Source organism: Pleurodeles waltl, unplaced genomic scaffold (genome assembly GCF_031143425.1).
Source record: "Pleurodeles waltl isolate 20211129_DDA unplaced genomic scaffold, aPleWal1.hap1.20221129 scaffold_67, whole genome shotgun sequence".
Taxonomy (NCBI): domain Eukaryota; kingdom Metazoa; phylum Chordata; class Amphibia; order Caudata; family Salamandridae; genus Pleurodeles; species Pleurodeles waltl.
In genome coordinates this window covers 889,237-905,671 of record NW_027150384.1, presented here as the reverse complement: position 1 = coordinate 905,671, position 16,435 = coordinate 889,237, and the positions used below count along the sequence as shown (strand labels likewise).

At 46.7% G+C, this 16,435-nt stretch overlaps 3 non-coding genes across 3 annotated transcripts; 2 read left to right on the top strand and 1 right to left on the bottom strand.

The window, feature by feature from the left end:
* Positions 1–5,908: 5,908 nt before the first annotated feature.
* On the bottom strand, positions 5,909–5,991 carry TRNAL-CAG (transfer RNA leucine (anticodon CAG)). The gene has a single exon. It is a non-coding gene; the product is annotated as a tRNA-Leu (tRNA).
* A 4,518-nt stretch (positions 5,992–10,509) lies between these two features.
* Positions 10,510–10,582, top strand: TRNAF-GAA (transfer RNA phenylalanine (anticodon GAA)). Its single transcript has one exon. It is a non-coding gene; the product is annotated as a tRNA-Phe (tRNA).
* A 5,450-nt stretch (positions 10,583–16,032) lies between these two features.
* Positions 16,033–16,105, top strand: TRNAF-GAA (transfer RNA phenylalanine (anticodon GAA)). The gene has a single exon. It is a non-coding gene; the product is annotated as a tRNA-Phe (tRNA).
* The last annotated feature ends 330 nt before the right edge of the window (positions 16,106–16,435 follow it).

The window sequence follows — 16,435 nt, the reverse complement described above, 5'->3', positions numbered from 1 at the left end:
TAATGATGATCGAGATTTTGTTCTTCAGATTATTTATGATGTTAATTGTGTCGCCAATAATACTTGTCAGTACCCTTCGGATTTTGTGGATGTCAACGGAACATCTATTTCTATGATGATGGATTCGGGCGCGAAACTTTCCTTAGTATCAGTTTCGGATTTCACTAAGCATTTTATGGGAAGAGTTTCTTTACTGGATCCTGATATCATTCCCTACAGTTATGGCGGTAAACCTATTGAGCTCAAGGGTTACTTTGAAGCCGTCATAACCTTTAAAGGGAACACAATTTCAGAGAAAATATATGTTCCAGTTGTTGGTGACACAATTCTGAGTTGGCCACATCAGAAGATGCTTGGGATTATATTAAATCCCAATTCTATTCCTCAAGTATTAGTTCAAAATGTTTGCAGCATCAAAGACGACATCATAGGTGAATTTTCTGATGTATTTTCTTCTAAAGTAGGGTGCGTTACGGGATACAAACATCGTATTTGTCTTAAGGAGGGTGTCAGCCCTGTAGCGTGCAAAGTAAGAAAAATTCCTTTCACTTTACAAGACAAGGTTAAATCTGAATTACAAAGGTTTCAATCTGAAGGCATCATTGAAGAAGTCGAGGCTGCACAATGGGTCGCCCCCATTGTTGTTGCTGTGAAGAAATCGGGAGATATTAGACTGTGTGGACCTTAGACATCTCAACAAAGCTGTGATTGAAGACAAATTTCCTTTACCAAACATAAATGAAATGGTCTGTCTTTTAGGAGAGGCAAAATATTTTACGACATTAGATTTGAGTTCAGCTTATCACCAAGTTCAATTGTGTGAAGAATCAAAATTGTTGACATCTTTCATCACTCCCTTTGGTGTGTTTAAGTTTAATAGGATGCCATTTGGTTTGTGCTCTGCTGCTTCTGTATTTCAAAGACTAATGTATCATATTCTTGGGAAAACTGATGGTGTTAGATTTTTTCAAGATGATGTTCTCATTTTTTCTAACACTCTTGAACAACATCTTTCCAAAGTTAGAGAAGTCTTAAAACAATTTCGTAGTAAGGGAATCACACTCAAGGGAGAAATATGCAAGTTTGCATGTTCAGATATCACGTATTTAGGACATGTAATTTCTTCTCAAGGTGTTAAACCGAAAGAGGATCTAGTTAAAACTGTAGTTAATTTTGCGGATCCTGTTAAAAGAGAAGATGTACAAGTTTTCTAAGGCATGGCGGAATTTTATTCCAAATTTGTTCCTAATTTTGCCAGTAGGTCTTGCTGCATTAGAGAGTTACTTAAGAAAGGTGTTGATTTTGTATGGTCAGAGGCTTGCAAGAAAGAATTTGAGGATCTAAAAAATGCACTATCTTCTGCTCAATGTCTCAACAGTTTTCGCCCAGGGTTTCCCTGTTGGATTATAACTGATGCCTCAGATAAGGGTTTAGGAAGTGTTCTTAAGCAAAAGTATGATGGTAAGGATGTTACTATGGCATTTGCTTCCAGAGCGTTAAGGGGAGCGGAGTCGAGGTATTCCACCACTGAAAAAGAAGCACTAGCTATCTACTGGGCTATAAAGAAGTTTAAACAGTTTCTATGGGGATCTAGGTTTGTTGTGCAATCTGATCATAAGCCTTTACAAGAGATTTTTGATAAGAAGGGTCTAGACTGTATTTCTTCACGTATTTGCAAGTAGATTGCTGGTCTTCAAGACTTTCAATTTTCTGTCAGATATGTCCCTGGATGTGAGAACCGCACAGCTGACTGTTTGTCAAGGTTAAGATCTTTTAGCTGGGACCAAGATATGGATTGTAGCACATGGTGGGTTGATGAGGATGTGAAAGTGTGCATTTTGACTGATGGTTGTATCACGGAAGATGAGTGGTTAACGGAGTTTAGTAATGATACTAGCTTGAAACGGGTAAAGGATTTGATCGAATCTAATTGTGTTCCTGCTGACTGTGATGAAGAGAATGTGTATAAAAAAATTTGGAATGAACTTTCAGTTGAGAATGGTTTGGTTTTTAGGAGTGGAAGATTAGTACCTCCATCTGGTTTGCGTGAAAGATTTGCAAGACAAAAGAACGGTTGAGAGAATTTTATTGGTGGCCGAGAATGGATTTAGCGTTGGAAAGAGTTGTTCGCGACTGTGTGGAATGCAAATTTGCAGATAAAACTTTCAAGTGTAGGTCACGTCCATTAGAAATCTGGAAAATTCCTAATGAAGTGTGGGAGGATGTTGCAATGGATATTATGGGTCCTGTTGTGTGTGGTTCAACTTCTAAGTATATTGTTGTTGTAATGGACATGTTGTCTCATTGGCCAGAATCAATTACTAATTTTCTTTCAGGGGTATTTTCTAGAGAAGGATATCCCAAATGCATCATAACAGATAATGGGGTTCAATTCACCTCTAAGCACATGTCTGAGTTTTTAGCATCTAGAGGCATATTGCATAAGAAAAGTGCTCTATATCATCCTGAAACTAATGGTATGGTTGAGCGCTTTAACAGGACATTGAAGGAAACTATTCAAGTAGCAAGATTAACAGGATGTAATTGGATGGAAGCTGTTAAATCTAAAGTTGAGAGTTATAGGTTTACACCACATTCCAGTACTGGCCAATCTCCATTTGTATTGTTCAAGAAAAGAGTGCCTAACACTAGCATAAATCCTTCACGGGTGAATAAATATGTTAGTAAAGAGTTGAACCATGAGAAAATTAAAGAACTAGCTGTGACCAGGGATGAGATTTTACAGGAAAAAAGGAAATTGACATATGATCGTCGTAAAGCAGTCAAACCTCTTGTTGTTGCAGTTGGTGATTCTGTTAAGATTAAGTTGCCGAAAATAAATTGTGGAACATTTTCTCATTATAGTAAAATCTTTAAAGTTATCAAAGTGTTTAAAGGTGCTATTAAAGTGGATGATGGGTGTATTTGGAATTTGAATAGAGTTGTGAAGATGTAAAAAACAAAATGTATATATATGTATTTATTTATAATTTAGGGGGAAGATAGTGTGGTGTTATCACTATTTCTTTATTGTGTTTATCTCAGCATGGTTTCCCTTTATATGTATTGTGTTTCTTTTAGTTATGTATTTCTCTTAGTTGGTTTCTCCCAATGCTTCCCCTGCCTTCCTTTAGGCTCATAGACTCTCTGGAATTTGGAATGCTGGGGGAGTCTGGGAAGGAGATGTGAGGAGATTGGAGGATCTTGACTTGTGGGTGGATGAAGTTTCTTTTATGCATCAAACTGGAAATAAACGTACATTTAATCAACTACAAGTGTCAACTTGAATTCCTGCCTTGGATGACAGATTCACTACAGTGGTGTAAAGTGGTGAAGAGTAATGTGGTGTGGAGAAGAGGGGCAAAGAGGACACTGGTGTAGAGTGGTGGATTGAAGAGTGTAGTGGTGTAGAGTAAAGTGGTGCAGTGTAGAGTAGAGTGCAGTGGTGTAGAGTAGAGTGGTGCGGAGTAGAGTGCAGTGGTGTAGAGTAGAGTGGTGCAGAGTACAGTGCAGTGGTGTACAGTAGAGTGGTGCAGAGCAGAGTGCTGAAGAGTAGAGTGCAGTGGCATACAGTGCATTGGCATAGAGTAGAGTGCAGGGGTGTAGAGTAGAGGGGTGCAGAGCAGAGTGTTGAAGAGTAGAGTGCAGTGGCATACAGTACAGTGACATACAATGCAGTGGAATACAGTGAGGTGGCATACAGTGCAGTGGCATACATTGCATTGGCATACAGTGCATTGGCATTGAGCAGTGTGCAGGGGTGTAGAGTAGAGGGTGGGAGTGAAAAGAAGCAACACAGAGGGGTAGAAAAGAATGGAAGCTATATAGAAGGGGTGGGTGGGAGGGAATAGAAGCTACATAGATGGTGACTGGGGAGATGGACTGGAAACACCAGCACTAATATGGAGTGCTTGAACAAAGAAAATTAGCACCAAAAACAGGAGCAGTGGATGGACACAAGTACTTGGTACATGCTCCAAGGGAGGGCCAAAAACAAGAAGAGGAAGTGAGGCCTACATGTTGTGACAAATGGGGATGAAGGACTTGTCTTTTCTTATGGTTTGCACTCTATGGTTATATACGTTCTAACCAGGGCAATGTGTGTGTGGTGGGTTATGGGATATTAAGTATGGGGCTGCCTGTGTCGTACGCAACACAACAATTTAGGCGTGCAGGGGCTTAGTACCGCATTCCTCTGTCCTACGGCACACTCCCTCACCCCCATGACCACGTTGCCTGGGGGGGTCTAAGATGTTAGAAAAGGGACCTGTCCACTCTCCCTGGGCTGCAGGCGTCCAGTGGTAGTGGGCAGCTGGGAAGGGGCAAAGGGTTAAATACCTGTTGACCTTGGCTCCCATCCTCTTTTGACAGCTTCTAGACAATACCCATCCTACCCTCACCCACTGGATTTATTTAAAGAGTATGATTGCCTGTATATTGGCAAGGTTTTTTTCCATTGTTTTGTTTCGCAGCCTGAGTTACAGGGCGATCCAAAGGAATTTGGTGCAGAAAGCAATCATGGCGGAGCACAAAGGGGATGCTCCATGCCAGCTCCTGGGGAATCTTTACGGCAGGACCGCGGGATGAAAGCAACAGTGCCCCGTTAGTCCAATGGACAGTTGTAAATCTGAGCAACCGGGGCCTTGCCTTGGACAGCTTTGTCACTACACGTGAGTTTGGTTTTATCGGATTTACAGTGTGGGAAACCCCCAAAAATGTATAACTCTTGATGGTGTGTAGTCCAGGCACTCATTGTCTAATCAGGTGAGTGATGAGCATAGGTTTCTCATCCAATGGCTGCGCTTGGATCATCAGTAAGTTAACCCAATTTTGTCTTGCCTACATAAGCAATAATAAACCTGCAGTCAACTTCTCTCCAACAACTGGTGTGGCCTTGTCTTTTCTTATGGTTTGCAATCTATGGTTATATGCGTTTCAGCCAAGGCAGTATGTGTGTGGTGGGCTATGGGATCCCGGGGCTGTGAGGGAAACGCTGAAGCTAACAAATGATAAGCTGTGGGCGGGCTGTAAGCCCACTGAATGTAAACAACATGTCTCACAGAGACAGGGCATGTGCTGTCCAGGTGGAACCTAAAAAGGACCTGGACTGCTCATCTGGACTCATGGAGTTCTGAACGTCCATGGCCAGACTTTATTTGAGAAGTCACTAAAACAGCTCTCTATGTATACTGGTCCTAGAGATGAGAAGTAACGGAATATGGATCTAAAGTGGTCAGATTACTTAACGTTCGGAAAACTTGTTAAATAGCACCCACGTGGCGTGGGAGAGTTGTGAGGGCCTCTAGTAAACCCTAACTTTTTTGTAGTTTTACATAGCGCCAACGTAGCACGGGGCATTGCAGCGCTTTACATGAACACCGGATTACTTACAGTAGGTCAGAATTTAAGTATTAATTAAGTGATAATTTCTCTGAAAGAGTGCTGTCCAGTACCCACTAACTGTTATTTATTTACAACACTGAGAATATCTATTCAAGTTATTTCAGTAGGTTATGTCATTCATTTCTGAATATGAATTCTTGTCTGAAGATAAAGTGCCACCTTGCGGCTGGAAAATGAATGGTTGCTAGAAAGAAAAAGATAAACAGCGGCTCTGGGCAACAGCCTGAACATTTGTGCAACTGTCAGAGAAATATAATTTGGTTGGGACAAAATGTACACTCACGGTTTACGATGTCACTTCCCAAATCATTTTCTAAATACAAATTTATTCGATCTTTTCGAGTTCCTTACTCGAACTATTTATTGTTCAATAAAAAGATAAATCTTACACTTTGCTTACAAACTTGAATGCATAGCACTCTCAATTGTGACTTCCACCCGTGTTTCTACATGCAGACAGCCAGAACACACATGAAAATTTATAATATTCCAAAAGGGAAGGTTGTGTCAGAAGTGGGATTCGAACCCACGCCTCCAGGGGAGACTGCGACCTGAACGCAGCGCCTTAGACCGCTCGGCCATCCTGACAGATGTACATAGCTCTTTCAAGTCGTTTTATAATATGTCACAAGAACCAAGAATTCATGGATGGATTTCTTGTATCTGCGAACCACGACTGTCCCTTCAGAGGCCTTTGTGTGTCTGAATTGTACTCGGAGAAGGAGCCCCCCACTCTTTCAGCAGGTGCACGAGCCAGGCTGCCTTTGCTCATATCAGCTTCAGCCTCCTTCAAAACCTTCGCAAAAGAGACTGCCAGGGGTGTCCCTGAGGTGAGAGGAGTCAATTAGAAGGTGGCTGGGCTGTGCTAACAAGAGTAACAGATGGGGTGGGGGCAGGGTGGGATTGGTCAGGCGGGCAATGGCCAAAGGGCCTGTGTGGGTTGTAGTTGTGGGGGCCGCTTTTTAGGGCAGAGTGGGGGCCGATTTGAGATCCATTTCTGCCTGTTCAGATGCTACCAGCGGCCCAGTGGGGGTCTAAGCGGCCTTTCTGGAGGCCTTGTTACCTTCCCTTCACCAACAGGACAGGAGTCATCAACCCCAGCACCCCCCACTCCACCCCAGGCCCGCACATTGATCCAAAAAGCTAACTTGGGCCGGCTACGGGCACATTAATGTATGCAGATTGAGCAGGGGGCCTGAACAGGAGTTGCCTCAATGATATTCAGCTGTGGTTCACTAGTGTAAAACAATCCATGCACCAGGAGTGCTGGCAAGGTTTACTTTTTTAAAAATCTCAGTGGAGCTAAGAAAACAAAAGTTATACTCATAGATCTTGACAGCTAGACAGATCATTCTGTTTATCCTAGGAGATTGATTTTAAATGATGGTACGTACTCAGTGCTTAATTTGTGCTTGTTGTTTCCGGTGTGGGGCGCCGGCACTTATTTTTGAGGGTCAGCACTTATTTTGTCTGCCTCAAGCATTGACTGCGAGCAAAAGACATATGGGAAAGACGGAGGAAGAGGAAAACGAAAAAGCATCACGAAAGGAGAAAGCAGAAAGCTGCAAGAGTGAGCTGAAGGGGCAGGGAGTGGCTGTAAATAGATTGAAGAGGCCCGAGGTGGCTTCAGGATTACGCTGCCTCAGTATTCCATCTTCGCACATTTAATTGCAGCAGCCACGTGTTTTCGAGGAGAGCTTTGAGCACAGGCATGTTTTTATTTACAAATTAAGCACTGTACATAGTATTTATACACTCTCACTTTCTCATGTACCTTAGGCTCCTATGTTAATGTTGCTTTAAGCTAGTGCCCAATAGAGTGTATGGTACCTCCTTATCTGAAGAAAATGATTTGAAATGTAGTATGCATTTCTTATGCACTTTACTTGCCTATCCTATGTGGATGATATGAATGATGGAATGTACTGTTTATGCACTTTCACTTTTTCATCGATTCTAGGTTTTTATGATAGTGCCGGATAATGCGCCATTTATCATCTCATGGCGGCGGGTGAATTGCTACGAGGTATTCATCTTAAAGGAGGTGGCTGACTTCATCATAATGAAATACGGCACTTTACTAACAGTGTAGCATGTTCACTCCTGATAGCAGCTCTTCTCACAACTTTTTCCACCGATTGTTGACAGGTGAGCTGTCCTAGAGTGGTCATCCTTAATTGCTTATATATAGGTAAATGGTGATTTATGATGAGAAAATGTATCTCTGTTTGTATATTTAACCTACATAATCTGTTTGATTTTATTTTGTTCTACTTGTGCAATATAGTGTTTTAGATATGGGCAGAAGATGATTTTTGATGTGGGGATGCGCCTTTGGTCGCATATATCACTTTTCTTATCTTCTTTTAATGTTTTGCCTGTGCAATTATTTTAAGTAATCACAATAAAGCTCATTACACACTTTTCTCAGTAAGGAGTCACACCTCGCTCTTAATAGGGTGGGAGGGAAACAAGAGAATCAGTGTGCCAGCCTGGCTGTAAAGTGCTGGGCCGGGGGCTGGCATCTGCCCACAATGCCCACGCTAAGCGCCCGCCCTGCGTCATTACATAATCACAGCAGACCTAAGTGCATGGCATAAGAGGGAGCCGAGAGAGGTGCCTTGCTTTGTAGGACAGCACCCCAGATTCTGATTGGCTAGAGATAACAGACTCAACCCTCACAACCAGGGAAGAGGGGGTGAATTCTGAGAGACCAGATAAGTAGACGCCCCCTGGCGGAGAGGTCGGGCATTGCACCTATAAGTGCTCCTTAAACCCTGTCGCCCTTTCATGCTGCTCTGGAGCAAACACCGGTCCAGCCCTGACCGGGCATTATCTCTCATTAATGCTATACCCTGACGTCATAACTATTTGGTGTCCGTGTCTATATCGAATTTATGTGGTCAAAAACCCCAACTCATCTGTGACTGACCTCTAAATAATTTACAAATATCTCTGAAAGAGAAACACATTTGTCTTTTTCTAATAAAAACCTTTAAGGCCCGGGTGAAATAGGGATTAGAGTTGCATTAAATTAACAGGCTCAGACCGTCGCAAGTAATAATGTGTGTAGAGTTGTGTGAAGGCTGTTGCCTTTCTCTCTGCAGCTTTGAATAAAAGGAATCAGATATTTCCTAAAATGAGACTCTCTGTGTCAGAAAACCAACCTCCTCCTCCTGTTCTCTGGGATTGCCAGGCTGTGTCCAAGGGAAATACGGACAAAAATAATATTCAGAATACTGTACATCACGAGGGATGGTGAACACAACACATCCCACATAACTCTCACACACATCTGGCTCGTTGGTCTAGGGGTATGATTCTCGCTTAGGGTGCGAGAGGTCCCGTTTTTAAATCCCGGACGAGCCCTTTAATATTTTATCATATCACTAAATGGATAATTTGAAAAGTAACAAACTAAAAAACAAGCGCTTTTAAGATAAAATACCCTGGGACGGTTTTGTATTTTAAGCCATCACGTGTCGCGCTGCAAGGAAGAAACGGAGCCCTGGACCAAGAGGCAGCTGCAGGGGCCGCCGGGAGGCAGGTCTCCATCACTGCCACATCAGCACCCGGGACATTTGTTAATGTTGCTTGGAGACGAATCTTATTACACCGGGGGCTGCACGTCTTTTGTTAAACCACACTGTGGGAGACAGCAGGGTGAGACGTGGGAGTGCACGAGTGTGAGACACACTGGGCAGGGGGAGGGGATTGTGAGGTCACCAGCAGCAGGGCAGAGACCCGGGGCACAAGCTGGGGTGGGCGCGGGTGAACGGAGCCCCCACACTGTTTTTAGAGCGTGGGCTCCGTTCCCTGTACCGGAGGCTGGCAGAGGCCGAATAGTGCCACCTTGGACTCCATTAAATTAATTGTACAACTTTACTTTGGCACAGAAGTTTTGAATGAAGTGCTTAGAGGCTCCGTCGTTCTGTTTAGCACAGTTAATTTGACGGGTATCTTTGGTGGCACAGCGATGGCAGAGGCTTATTTAGAGGTTTATTATGTAGCACGTCTTTGTGAGAGGTATATTTCAGGGCACAATAATGACACCAGGAATACTTCGAAGTGTTAGTCCGTGGCAGTGGTTGTGATGGGCATATTCTGGGCAAAATGATTCTAATCTGATATTCTGTCTCACTCTCCTGCCATTGAGTGTGGGCGGAGGGGTCCCCCATAGCGGCCACGTTTTCCAGACCCATCGTGATGTGTTGCTCCAGTCCAGTTTTATTTCTTTGAATTCTCGGACTTGTAGTCCTGTTTTATCATAGACTAAAAAAGACTACAAGTCCCAGAAGTCAAAGGAAAAATATGGCCTGGGGCAGGAGATGAAGCATGGACCTTGGGAACTTGACAGGGCTGGTATCGACTTCCTCCACTGTCAGAGGGCCACTCAGGTACCTGGACCGGTGCAATGGACCCCTGGCTGAAGCGGGCACCCAGACCTCTGTGGAGAAATGTGTCTAGTAGGCTGTCTCCGGATGCTTGAGGGGGTGTCGCCTCTCTCACGCCCCCTGGGCTCTAGGATGGATCTACATAACCTGAAGAGTTTATATATAGCCAGCTAAAAAGAAATAGCAATGATGGAAGGAGACAATAGACCCTACAATTTAAATTCTCGAAACTTCCTCGTGCCTGATAAGAGGACGGTGTGATCCATGACCTGCCTGCTCGTGAGACGCACGTGTAATACATATGACCCGTACTGCCCTGCTCTGCCCCCTCGCGAGTGTCTGTACTTATACACATGGGCACTGGAGTAACAAAGGCCCCCGCGGTGAAGAGGGAGAGCGAGCTCTAGGGGGCCCTAGAGCTCCCGCGTGAGTCCGGAGGGGGCCCCTGCGTGCACTGTGCAGGGAAGTACGGGAGGGGGCATGAAAGGGTGGTCCCGTGCAGGGAGAGGTCAGACACCTGTGAGGCTGCGGCACCGGCAGGTGATGCTGGAGTCAGCTGGTGACTGAGGTCCGATGACAGAGCAGCCCTCCCGGCCAGGCTTTTTAGGGTGGGTTGGGGGGGGGGGGCACCTGTAAACTCTTCACTACTGCACTGGACCTCCAGGGTGTTTTTCATGCGGATCAGCACAGTCACTAAATGCGATCAAAGGCCGCCGAAATAGCTCAGTTGGGAGAGCGTTAGACTGAAGATCTAAAGGTCCCTGGTTCGATCCCGGGTTTCGGCAGAATATTTTTTTTTATTGAATGAAAAACTTAGAAATATAAGACATTGTTTAAACAACAATAATATTATTTCTCTGTCGTGTCCCAGCTCCTCATTGGTTTGTGTCCTTCCTCCTTTGCCCCATCCCTTGTTCTTTCTTCCTTTTCTTTGCGCTCTCCCTTCCTCCTTCCCGGCCTTCCTTCCTTCGCTTCTCACCGCCCTCATTTCGTTATTTACACGTTTCTCATAATTCTGTCTCCCTCCGTCTCACCCCCATCGTTGTGCGTGCGCCTCACACCAGCGGCCCCATCACACTAAATGCGTGACAGATGTGCACCTAGGAGCTCAGTGCCACGTGCTGTGACGTTCACACCGTGGAGCACATTCCCCCTCCTGGGAGTAAAGTACACTCATGACATGCAGATCTGTAACAGCGGAGGGTGATCTCACGTGTGCCCTGTGACTGAGGACACACTCGACTCTCACTCACCGTGTGTCTGTAATTCAGGACACCCTCTACTCTCACTCACTGTGTGTCTGTGTACTTAAGGACACACTCCGCTCTCACTCACTGTGTGCCTATAACTCGGGACACACTCTACTCTCACTCACTGTGTGCGTCTATAACTCAAGACACACTCTGCTCTCACTCACTGTGTGTCTGTGTACTTAAGGACACACTCTGCTCTCACTCACTGTGTGCGTCTATAACTCAGGACACACTACTCTCACTCACTGTGTGTCTATAACTCAGGACACACTCTGCTCTCACTCGCTGTGCGTCTATAACTCAGGACACACTCTGCTCTCACTCACTGTGTGCGTCTATAACTCAGGACACACACTGCTCTCACTCACTGTGCGTCTATAACTCAGAACACACTCTACTCTCACTCAGGAGACACTCTACTCTCACTGTGTGTCTATAACTCGTGACACACTACTCTCACTCACTGTGCGTCTATAACTCGGGACACACTCTACTCTCACTCACTGTGCGTCTATAACTCAGGACACACTCTACTCTCACTCACTGTGTGCATCTGCTGTCACTCACTGTGCGTCTATAACTCAGGACACACTCTACTCTCACTCACTGCGTGTCTATAACTCAGGACACACTCTACTCTCACTCACTGCGTGTCTATAACTCAGGACACACTCTACTCTCACTCACTGTGTGTCTATAACTCAGGACACACTCTGCTCTCACTCACTGTGTGCGTCTATAACTCGTGACACACTCTGCTCTCACTCACTGTGTGCGTCTATAACATGTGACACACTCTGCTCTCACTCACTGTGTCTATAACTCAGGACACCCTCTACTCTCACTCACTGTGTGTCTATAACTCAGGACACACTCTGCTCTCACTCACTGTGCGTCTATAACTCAGGACACACTCTACTCTCACTCACTGTGTGTCTATAACTCAGGACACACTCTGCTCTCACTCACTGTGCGGCTATAACTCAGAACACACTCTACTCTCACTCACTGTGTCTATAACTCAGGACACCCTCTACTCTCACTCAGGCCACACTCTACTCTCACTGTGTGTCTATAACTCGTGACACACTACTCTCACTCACTGTGCATCTATAACTCAGGACACATTCTACTCTCACTCACTGTGCGTCTATAACTCAGGACACACTCTACTCTCACTCACTGTGTGTCTATAACTCAGGACACACTCTGCTCTCACTCACTGTGCATCTATAACTCAGGACACACTCTGCTCTCACTCGCTGTGTGCATCTATAACTCAGGACAGACTCTGCTCTCACTCACTGTATGTCTATAACTCAGGACACACTCTGCTCTCACTCACTGTGTGTCTATAACTCAGGACATACTCTGCTCTCACTCACTGTGTGTCTGTAACTCAAGACACACTCTGCTCTCACTCACTGTGCGTCTGTAACTCAGGACACCCTCTGCTCTCACTCACTGTGTGTCTGTGTACTTAAGGACACACTCTACTCTCACTCGCTGTGTGCATCTATAACTCAGGACACACTCTACTCTTACTCACTGTGCGTCTATAACTCAGGACACACTCTACTCTCACTCACTGTGTGTCTATAACTCAGGACACCCTCTGCTCTCACTCACTGTGCGTCTATAACTCAGGACACACTCTGCTCTCACTCACTGTGCATCTATAACTCAGGACACATTCTACTCTCACTCACTGTGCGTCTATAACTCAAGACACACTCTACTCTCACTCACTGTGTGTCTATAACTCAGGACACACTCTACTCTCACTCAGGCCACACTCTACTCTCACTGTGTGTCTATAACTCGTGACACACTACTCTCACTCACTGTGCGTCTATAACTCAGGACACACACTGCTCTCACTCACTGTGCGTCTGTAACTCAGGACACACACTGCTCTCACTCACTGTGTGTGTGTAGTGTACACTGATGCACACTTTTAAGCATCGATTCTTCTATTTGCACTAGTGTTTCTTTTACCTCGTGGTACAGAGTATGCAGATCCCTGTGCCCAGAATATGCCCATCACAGCACCGTGGTTCAGAATAACCCTATATAGTGTGCGGGACAATTACTGTGGCACCAAATATACAGGGACCGGAATGGAAACCAGGATCAGCTCAGTCTGGGCAAAAAGTTCAAGCCAAACCCTTTCCCATGCAGCCCGCATGGCAGTGCCAGGGGACCAAGCGGGCAGTCCGGCCCTGGCACATGCCTAGCAAGAGGACTGCTCTGCGGAATAACCCCAGGAAGCGCATCTACGGGGGTTATTGTGCCACCCAATGTACTCCGACGTTGGCACGGCACCTGCCAATCAGAACGGACACGTTCACCAGAATGATTGTGTCATTTCACCTTTAATGTGCCACGGAGGACGCCCCGGACAGCTGCACCGTGGAATGCACCATTCAGAGTTACCGTCGGTGGCACAGAAAATGCCCCTTTTAAATACGGTCATAAAAGTTATAACTTTGGCAGGTCTCAGAGGAGCGCCCCCTGTAGGAGGAGGGCCTCTGCTGCTCTTACTGTCCAGCCAGTGCTTAATTTGTAAATAAAAAGGTGCCGGTGCCCAAGCCCTCCTCTTAAATACGCGGCTGCAGCGTAATCCTGAACCCATCTCAGGCCTCTTCAATCCATATAAAGCCACTTCCTGCCCCTTCAGCTCACTCTTGCAGCTTTCTCCCTTTGTGACACTTTTTCGTTGTTCCCTTCCTTCGTCTTCCTCATTTGTGTCTTTTTCTCGCAGCAAATGCTAGAGGCAGAAGAATAAGCCCCGGCCCTCAAAAATAAGTGTCGGTGCTCAGCACCGGAAACAAGCACAAATTAAGCACTGTGTCCAGCGCACTTTTCCTAGTGTGGCTCGCACTCACGTGCGCCCCCACAGCTCACTCAACAGCTCCACGAAGTGTAGCGCCCACAGTGAGTTTCAACTGCATGTAAGAGAAATCCTCTCTTCCCTGCTGATGTGGCAGGTGTAGGCACCCCCGCCCCCCACCACCACACACACACATCTGAGTGTTGGGATGAGTGCGACATATTCTGGATTAAAATCCGAAACCAGGCCAGGGTCTTTTTAAAAAATGATGTTGTTTGATTAACCACTTAAAGCATCTGCTTTTTTTAATTAAATTAAAATATTCCCAGGAGGGGTCGTCCGGGATTTGAACCCGGGACCTCTCGCACCCGAAGCGAGAATCATAACCCTAGACCAACGAGCCACTCATATGTCATTGGAATGTGGACATGTGTTAAGTATGGTACAGAGCTCCTGATAGCAGCACTTCTGTGTTCACAAGGTGTCTGTTTCCTTTTATTCAAAAGCCGAAGGAGAAGGAAACATCAATCATGTACCACGAACACTGTGCGAGAGGCCTCCCCGTGGGTCTGTCACCTTCATACATGTGTGGCCCCATTTCACCTGGAACCCAAGGGATTCCGAGGAGCAAATATGAAAATGTATTCCACCTACAGGGGTGTATTAAACTATTGCCCACTGGCATCAGAAGTGTTTCTCTTTTCTGCGGCTCACAGTACTTTTCAGTCTCTTAAAGACCACAGGCACCAAATAATGAATACGTCACACCCACGGTGTGACACTAATGAGGGATAATGCCCGGTCGGGGGTGGGGCAGATGTGTTTGTTCCAGAGCAGCTGAAAGGGCATCAAGGTTTATGGCACAGGAAGAGGCGCAGTGTCCGAGCTCCCCGCCAGGGGGCGCCTACTTCTCTGGGGGGTTCGGATTCACATCGACCCCCTGGTTGTGTGCTCACTGTGAGGCCGTGTGACAGGTTGTGTCTGTCCTCTTTGGTCAGTCAGTGTCTGGGGAACGCCTGAAAGAGAAAGTCCCCTCTGCGGGGGTGGTGGGGACATCACACCTCCTGTTACCCTGGACATCCCCACGCTTACACCCCGGAGGCAATGACGAGGGCCGAAAAGGACAGAGGCCGGGCCGTTATCGACGGTGGGTTCGATGCTTGAATCACCCGTGGAGTGAGATCTGACGAGTCAGACACCAACCGGGCCCTGGTGAGAAGGGGGCGGTGTGGAGGGTCTGAGTAAGATCAGACACCGAAGGGGCCCAGGAGAGAAGGCGGCCAGTGTGGAGGTTACTGAGTGAGGTCTGACGGGTCAGACACCGAAGGGGCCCATGAGAGAAGGGGTCAGTGTTGAAGGACTGAGTGAAGTCTGACGAGTCAGACACCGAAGGGGCCCTGGTGAGAAGGCGGCCAGTGTGGAGGTTACTGAGTGAGTTCTGACGGGTCAGACACCAACCGGGCCCTGGTGAGAAGGCGGCGCGGAATGGAGGGGCTGAGTGAGGTCTGACGGGTCAGACACCGAATTGGCCCTGGAGAGAAGGGGGCAATGTGGAGGTTACAGAGTGAGGTCTCCGAGGGTCCCATGGAGGGGAAGGCGTCGGTGTGCAAGCACCGAGTGAGGTCTCTGAGGGTCCCGATGGAGGGGAAGAGGGGCCGGGGTTAGGTCAGGGGCAGTTTCTCCTGCTCGGATGTGGTTGATCTTCGGGAAGTGTCGGAGCATCGATGGAGTTACCGCTTAAAATGTCAGCTCAGTCTCTGGTCTTCAGTGCTGGGAGGAGGCAGCGACCCCCGGCGAGGCTTGTCAGTGTAAGGGAGGGAGTGATGGTGGTGGTGGATGAGTCCTGTGACACTAGGGGTGAACCCTGTGACCCTGGAGTGAGAATTGTGACCCTGGGGATGATACCTTTGAATCTGGGGTGAGACCCGTGTACGTGGGGTGAGACCTCTGAACCTGGGGCTGAGTCCTGTGACCCTGGGGAGGAGACCTGTGGCCCTGGTAATGAGCTCTCTGACCCTGGCGGAGAGTCCTGTGACCCTGGCGACGAGTCCTGTGCGTCTGGGGTAAAACCTGTGAACTCTTTAGTCCTGTACCTGCCCCCCACGGTATCTGCAGTACAATCATTATGATCACAGAGGAATACGTGGCCGCCGAAATAGCTCAGTTGGGAGAGCGTTAGACTGAAGATCTAAAGGTCCCTGGTTCGATCCCGGGTTTCGGCAGAAGTGTTTTATCTGTTCTTATCAGGCAAACATTGCATCACATTATTAGAAACCTGGAGAACCACAGGCTCTCGTATTCCACCTGTGCCCTCCTTCCACGCCTCTCGCTTCTTCCCTTCTTTATCCCTCTTCCTCCCCACCTTCCTTATCTGCACTCCCTCGCTTCCCGCCCTTCATTCCTCCCGCCCTCATTGTCATTATTTCAGTCTCATCAACTTGTATCATTCCGGCACAATCATACTGCTAGCTTGGGAGTTTCCAGGTCTCCAGACACTGTATGCACACTCACGAGGAGTGAGTGACTCCACAGTCCCACTCTTGATGTGACTC